Source organism: Octodon degus, unplaced genomic scaffold (genome assembly GCF_000260255.1).
Source record: "Octodon degus isolate 3935 unplaced genomic scaffold, OctDeg1.0 scaffold00002, whole genome shotgun sequence".
NCBI lineage: Eukaryota > Metazoa > Chordata > Mammalia > Rodentia > Octodontidae > Octodon > Octodon degus.
Genome location: NW_004524578.1, coordinates 28,125,712 through 28,132,025, shown reverse-complemented (window position 1 = coordinate 28,132,025; position 6,314 = coordinate 28,125,712). Strand labels below are relative to the sequence as shown.

At 41.6% G+C, this 6,314-nt stretch overlaps 1 pseudogene; it reads left to right on the top strand.

The window, feature by feature from the left end:
- The first annotated feature begins 4,543 nt into the window (after positions 1-4,543).
- LOC101572576 lies at positions 4,544-5,124 on the top strand (annotated as a pseudogene).
- Positions 5,125-6,314: the final 1,190 nt, after the last annotated feature.

The window sequence follows — 6,314 nt, the reverse complement described above, 5'->3', positions numbered from 1 at the left end:
AAAAAAAAATCTTATCCTGTTCTTGCCCTACACAATGGGAAAAAAAAATTGTAAGGGCTCTCTCCAGCAATGGCCCCATCACCACTAGCTCTTCAACTAGTAGCCACAGTCGCTCTGCCTCTTTATGTGGGCCAACAGGAGGCAAAAAACCTTTGGCAGGGAGGGTTGCCTAAAATGGTATCCCTTTCCTGTGCCTGAGTACCCGATTTAGCAAGAGTCCTCTTAATGCTCAGGCAGAGCAATCAGTTGTTTAGTATTGTCTGGAAACAGACAACCAGTTAGAATAATTTGGGTACATTATCATATTCTCTGCTTTTGATTTAATTGGAAAAAACCCAGTGGTTCTTTGTACCAGGAAAATCCATCCCACATGAGAGATTTGCCTCCTTTGTTGCTAACTGTGCTCCTACTTGGACTGATCCTTGGCTCCTGTGATTATGCTCCGTCTCAATGGCTCCATCTAGTGTGACCAATGAGTACTGCTAGACCACTGGCCAGTGGAACTACCCTTAAAATAGAACCAAATTGTGACCCAAATGATCCTGGATTGCCCCATCTCAAAAATTATAGGAGAAGCCTACTAATGGGATTTCAAAGATGAGTATATAGAGTATTAATTTTGTTTAGCCTCCCGTACATTTTAAATGACAATATAGAGGAGGCTGAAAAACCTCAGGGGGATTCTTCAGAATTTTTGGAGCACCATCAAGTGTACCAAAAGAAACAGGAGACCCAAAGCTGGAATGGTTAAGAAGCTTTTCCTTCATCTGGATGGCAAGTCCAAGGTAAGGGTTCTAGTTTTCTTACAAAAAGGGACACAGGGCCGATGATATAGCTCAGTGGCACAAGCACCTGCTTGGCAAGCACAAGGTCCCAAGTTTGATTCCTGATATCAAAAAAATAAAGAAGGGACACAGAGGAAGAGACCAGAAGCAATACAGCCACTCCTGCCATCATTTTTACTATTTATTTATTTGGTACAGAATCTCTCTACACAGCTTGGACTCGCAGTGATCCTCCTGTCTCAGCCTCCCCAGCACTGGGATCACAGGTGTACACCACCACACTCCATGTTGGGGTGGGCACAACATGCAGTACCAGGGATCAAACACAAGTCCTTGCACTTGCCAGGCAGGCTCTTAGACCACTGAGTTATCTCCCCAGCCCTTGCCATTGTTTTTAAAACAAGATCTAATAAGATAATACCATTTTTGACAGTTTCCTTCCAGTTAGGGAGAAAATGTCACCATGCCTTGGAAATTCAACTATTTAAGTCTTTTGACAGATAAAGGCTTTCTTGAAGACTTTACCCTAGCAGCCAATAAATTTAATATCTGAACAGTATTGCACTTTGTTTTTGAGACAAGGTCTTCCTATGTAGTTCAGGCATGCCTTGACCTTACTATGTAGCCTATGCTGGCCTTGAATTCATGGCAATCTTTCTGCCTCAGCCTCCCTAGTGCTGAGGTCATAGACTGATTGTTATAAACTGTTAAAGAGAGCCAAAGAAAGCAATGAAATGAAACAAATTGGCTAAGCTGCAAGAAAGACCATAAGAACCATGACCTTTCAAGCTCTTTTGATTTCACTGGTCTCACAAATCAGTTTGTAGTCTTATACCCCCAAAATACTCTTAACACTTAAAAACAGGGGCCGGGGAGATGGCTCAATAAAATAAGTGCTTCCCCAGCAAGCGCAAGGGCCTGAGTTCAATCCCCGGTTCTAAAAAAAAAAAAAAAAAAAAAAAAAAAAAAAAAAAAAAGCCAACCCTTAAAAACAGAAAAGAATAGGATGAGATTTCTTCCCTAGAACATTCCCCCAACAACATTTTTATCAGAAATGCAATGCTAGTGCATCATCCTCAATCCAGAGGCTCTATGAAAGGAACTCTGAACTCTACCCCTGTACCTACCATGTACTCTGCTACCTTTCAATGGGTCCAGAGGTATCTGATAGACCATGGCCTACAAAGACTTGTCTACACATTCCTCAACTACATATAATCTGTGCTGAAATAATCCAAAGACTTGGAAGAATTCAACATTGAGGGTGAAACTCTTGTGAAGATTGACAAATAAACTGCCATAATGCAATTTCCATATACATCTTTAGTGGGTAAGTTGAAACTTATCCCTCCAGAACAGAAAAGTCCTCTGAAATAACTAAAGACATATTGAAATAATTATTCCTGGATAAGGACTGGCTGTGTCTATACAAAGTGACAATGGGACTGATTTTATGACTAAACAGCTTCAGTAAGTATCTAAAGTCTTATCACCTAGGAGCAAACACCAGGTGAGCCCATATGAATTAATGAATGGGAGACCATTCCAGGTATCCCCATGCTGAGGAGACCCCCCCTCTAGGAAGAAAAAAATCACAATACTGTGTACTTAGAAACCTTAAACAAGGTTCTAATTTATACTTGTAAATTTGCATTAAGCAGATTGTTGTTCCCCATAGGTAGCTCTGTGTCTCTGTCACTTTTAAGGCTGGAAACTGAGTCTTCCTCAAGGCTTGGGTATAAAACAAAAACCTGAGGACCCAATGTGGTGTCAGGTTTAAGGGACTTATGATGGTGTGCTGACTGCCTACTTGTTTGTTAATTATGGGAATTAAAACTTGGATCATCACACCCAAGTCAAGCTTGCCCCACCACAGCCTGACTTCAGAGCTGCCAAAGACTATGAAGGTACACACTTCAGATTTCTCTTCAAGATGACATTATTGATGCAATTATCTCTTATTAGCTACACTCTGTCATTCCTCTAACAGGTGTGATTACTGTTTTTATTGTTTTCTCAACCCTTCTATTGCATGAAAAGATAACTCTTTTTTCCCCCATAATTTTATTGATAAACAAATAGCAGTGAGACAGTTTCAAATCAAATTGGTAGGACAGTTTGAATAATTAACACATTGCATACATTCTTCCTAGTGGTTAATTGCTGTACAAGATGCGGACATGATATCCTAGTTACAAACACTATTAGAACAAATCCCTCTATTCATTAAGAGAATGTAAGTATATATCTATCCTAACCATTTTGAATACACAGACACAAAATGGACATTCATCTGTATACCCTTTTTTTGTTAAGTTCCGTTATTTGAATATTATAGGTGTGTAAGCTCAGCAAAATATTCTAAAAGAGTCCAGTAGCCCATAATAGTATTGGGTCTTCCGCTTGATTGGCAATGTCAGAAATTGTTGATCTGAGTCCATGAAAAGATAACTCTTAAATTTTACTTAATATATGTTTTGTTTTGTCTTTTGGAGACAGGCTCTCACTATGCAGTTCAGGCTGGCCTTGAGCTCACTTTGTAGCACAGGTTAGTCTCTAACTTGTGATACTCCTCCTGTCTCAGAGTGCTGGGGTTATAGGTATGCACCACCACAGCCAAGTAGCCCTCACATTTTAGCTAGGCAGAAATTTTAACTGCAGGTGTTACAGTTTTTATCTAAAATGTCTCCCAAAAGTCTTGTGTCAGAAGTGGGACTTGAAAAGGTAATGATTGGGGACCAGGGAGATAGTTCAGTGACATAAGCGCCTGCCTTACAAGTACAAGGTCCTGAGTTTGATCCCTGGTATAAAAAAAAGAAAGAAGGGGGGAAAAGGTGATTGTATCATGGGGTGGTATATTTAGCAGTGCATTAATCTGCTGATAAGTTCATAACTAAAGATGCTGTTAGGTGATGGGACCTGGGACCTGGTTGGAGAGGGGAGGTCACAGAAGGTGTGGCCTGAATGGTCTTATCCACATCTCCTCTCTTCTCTTTGCTTCCTAGCTTCCATGGGACAGTAGCTTTCCTCCGCCATGCTGTTCTTCCATGGAGGATCCATGGGCTTAATCCTCTGAAAACAGCCAAAATAAAAGTTCTTCTTTAAGTTGTGGGCAATTGGAATGTGTTATCCAAAATGCCTCTCATGGGGCTGGGGAGATGACTCAGTGGAATAAGCACTTCCCTGGCAAGCACAAGGGCCTGAGTTCAATCCACGGTTCCCGCAAAAAAAAAAGAGAGAGAAAAAAAAAAAAGCCTCTCAGTTCATAGCCTTAATGACCCCTTGATTTGACCCATAACTAACTTTTCTGTCATTCCTAAATTTACTATGAGATGTGATAAAAACCCTCCAAAGGTAACAAAACTGAGTAAGACAACCATCTAACATCTCACATATTCTCTATTGTTTTTTTCTTAGACTCTGCTAAGAAGCTTGAGTTTTACCTTTACACACTTAGATTAGGAATTGTCACAAGCCTATTTATATTGCTAGGATCAATAGGTGATCATTTCCCAGTAACAATTCAACTAGATCCTATGTAAGAAAAAGCCAGTGTAAAAAGAAAGAAGGAAAGAAAGAAAGAAAGAAAGAAAGAAAGAAAGAAAGAAAGAAAGAAAGAAAGAAAAAGCCAGTGTGATGCTGCCATCCCCAGAGCCTACGGAGGTGGCAGTGACAGGCTGAGCACTGATGGTGGCAACCAGAAAGGGAGACATACCCATGGGCTGGGCTAGGGCATCTCCCCGAGCCTTGACCCTTAAATGGTGCTTCTAGTGGAGTACCTGCTGAAACTGCTACTCGGGGACAAGCAGAGTGAGACCAGGCCCTTTCTGGAGGCAGTATCCCATCTGCTCACCTCCTTGCATTACCTGGGGTCCCCAGTGCTCATGCCCATCAAGGTAGACATAAGTGGCAACATCACAAAAATCAAAGCCCACGTGTGACACCAAACCAGCCAAGTTCAAACCCTGCAGAACATCCTAGAGGTGAAGAAGGAAATGTACAGAACAGAGTGGCCCAAAGTGGGGACCACGCTGGCGCTGATGTGGCTGAAAGGGGGCCTGTGCTTCATCTGGATCTTCCTCCAGAGCATATGTGACAGCGGGCTGGAAGAGAACCATCCTAACCTTAACCCAGTCAATGTCCCCAAGGCCTATGACCTGGCCTTCAGGAAGTACAATGGCTGGTTTATGCCGATCTCCCATGCAGCCCCTACAAATCCGACTTCCTGAAAGCGCTCACGGAGGGACAGAATACAAGGGAGGAGGAGTGCCTGGAGAAGATCGATGTCATCTATGAGATGTACACCAAGTTGAACGTGGAGCTCGACCACAAGGTGTAGGTGGCGCCTGCGTCGAGCTGCAGGCAGAAGGGAGCAAACCCAAATCCCTGTGAACCAGGCGGGCCACCCTGCCCACAGCCCGCAGGCTACCCTGGGCTGCAGAGGACAGTCCTGGGGTTTTTTTTTAAAGTCTTGTTTTGTTTTTTAGTTTATTCTGATGGAGCAATAAATAACGATCCTCTTCCAAGTTTGACTTTTACAATAACTCAGGCTGAGATGGGAAGATGCTAAATTTGAGCACACCCTGGGGCAAATCAGCAAGATTCTATATCAAAATTTGAATAGTTTTAGGTGTGGCTCAGTGATACTCCACTTGGCTAGCATACCTGAGGGCCTAGTTTGGATCCCTGAAACCATAGAAATATAAACACAATTTTTAAAAAATTAACATTTCTAATAAATTGAATCTTAGGGTTTCGCCCCACCCACATCAAGAAGCACTGCCCTGGGAGATCACACACTTCGCGTCATATAGAGGCATCCATCCTGGTCTTCTAAATATGTACTTCTTGTCATGACATACCATTTATTGCCATAATGTCTCTCAAGTAAAGTTTTGTTTTGTTTTGTTTTTAGGGTAATAAATGAAAAAAAAAAAAAGACAAGAATAAAAAAAAATGTCACAGGTCTGTCCTGTTACAAGTCTGTATATGGTTAGATTTCTAAATTTTTTTGTAAAAATATGTAAATGCTTATTTCTACTTTTATAAAATTATTTTTCCTTCATATTCTGTAAGGACTTATAGTTCAACATACCAATATTTGATGGAAAACACCTGTTCCATGATATGCCAAAGATGTTTGATATTTAGACAGATAGGGTAACCCAAAATGCATATATTGCAGGTTCGTAATAAGCTTCACTTCTGGAGGGTTAACAACCTAAGTTAGCAGATCAAAATTGGAGAAAAGGAAGGGCTGCCAGGTCAGCCAGCATTTTGACCCTAGCCTTTCAAGGTCAGTGAAGACTCGGGACACAGGAGAACCTGTACTGTAACAACATGTAATTCAGTTGTGCTCCGGATTTTCTGATCAAGAAGATTATGGAGCCACAGAGGAATGTGATCGATGATGTATAGTGTGCCTGGGGAGAGTCACAAGGAGGAAAAAAACATTCTGTCAGGCTTTCACAGAGAGCAAATTGGTCAAGCAATGGCCGTGACTTATCCTCGTGGCTGACACTGACAAAG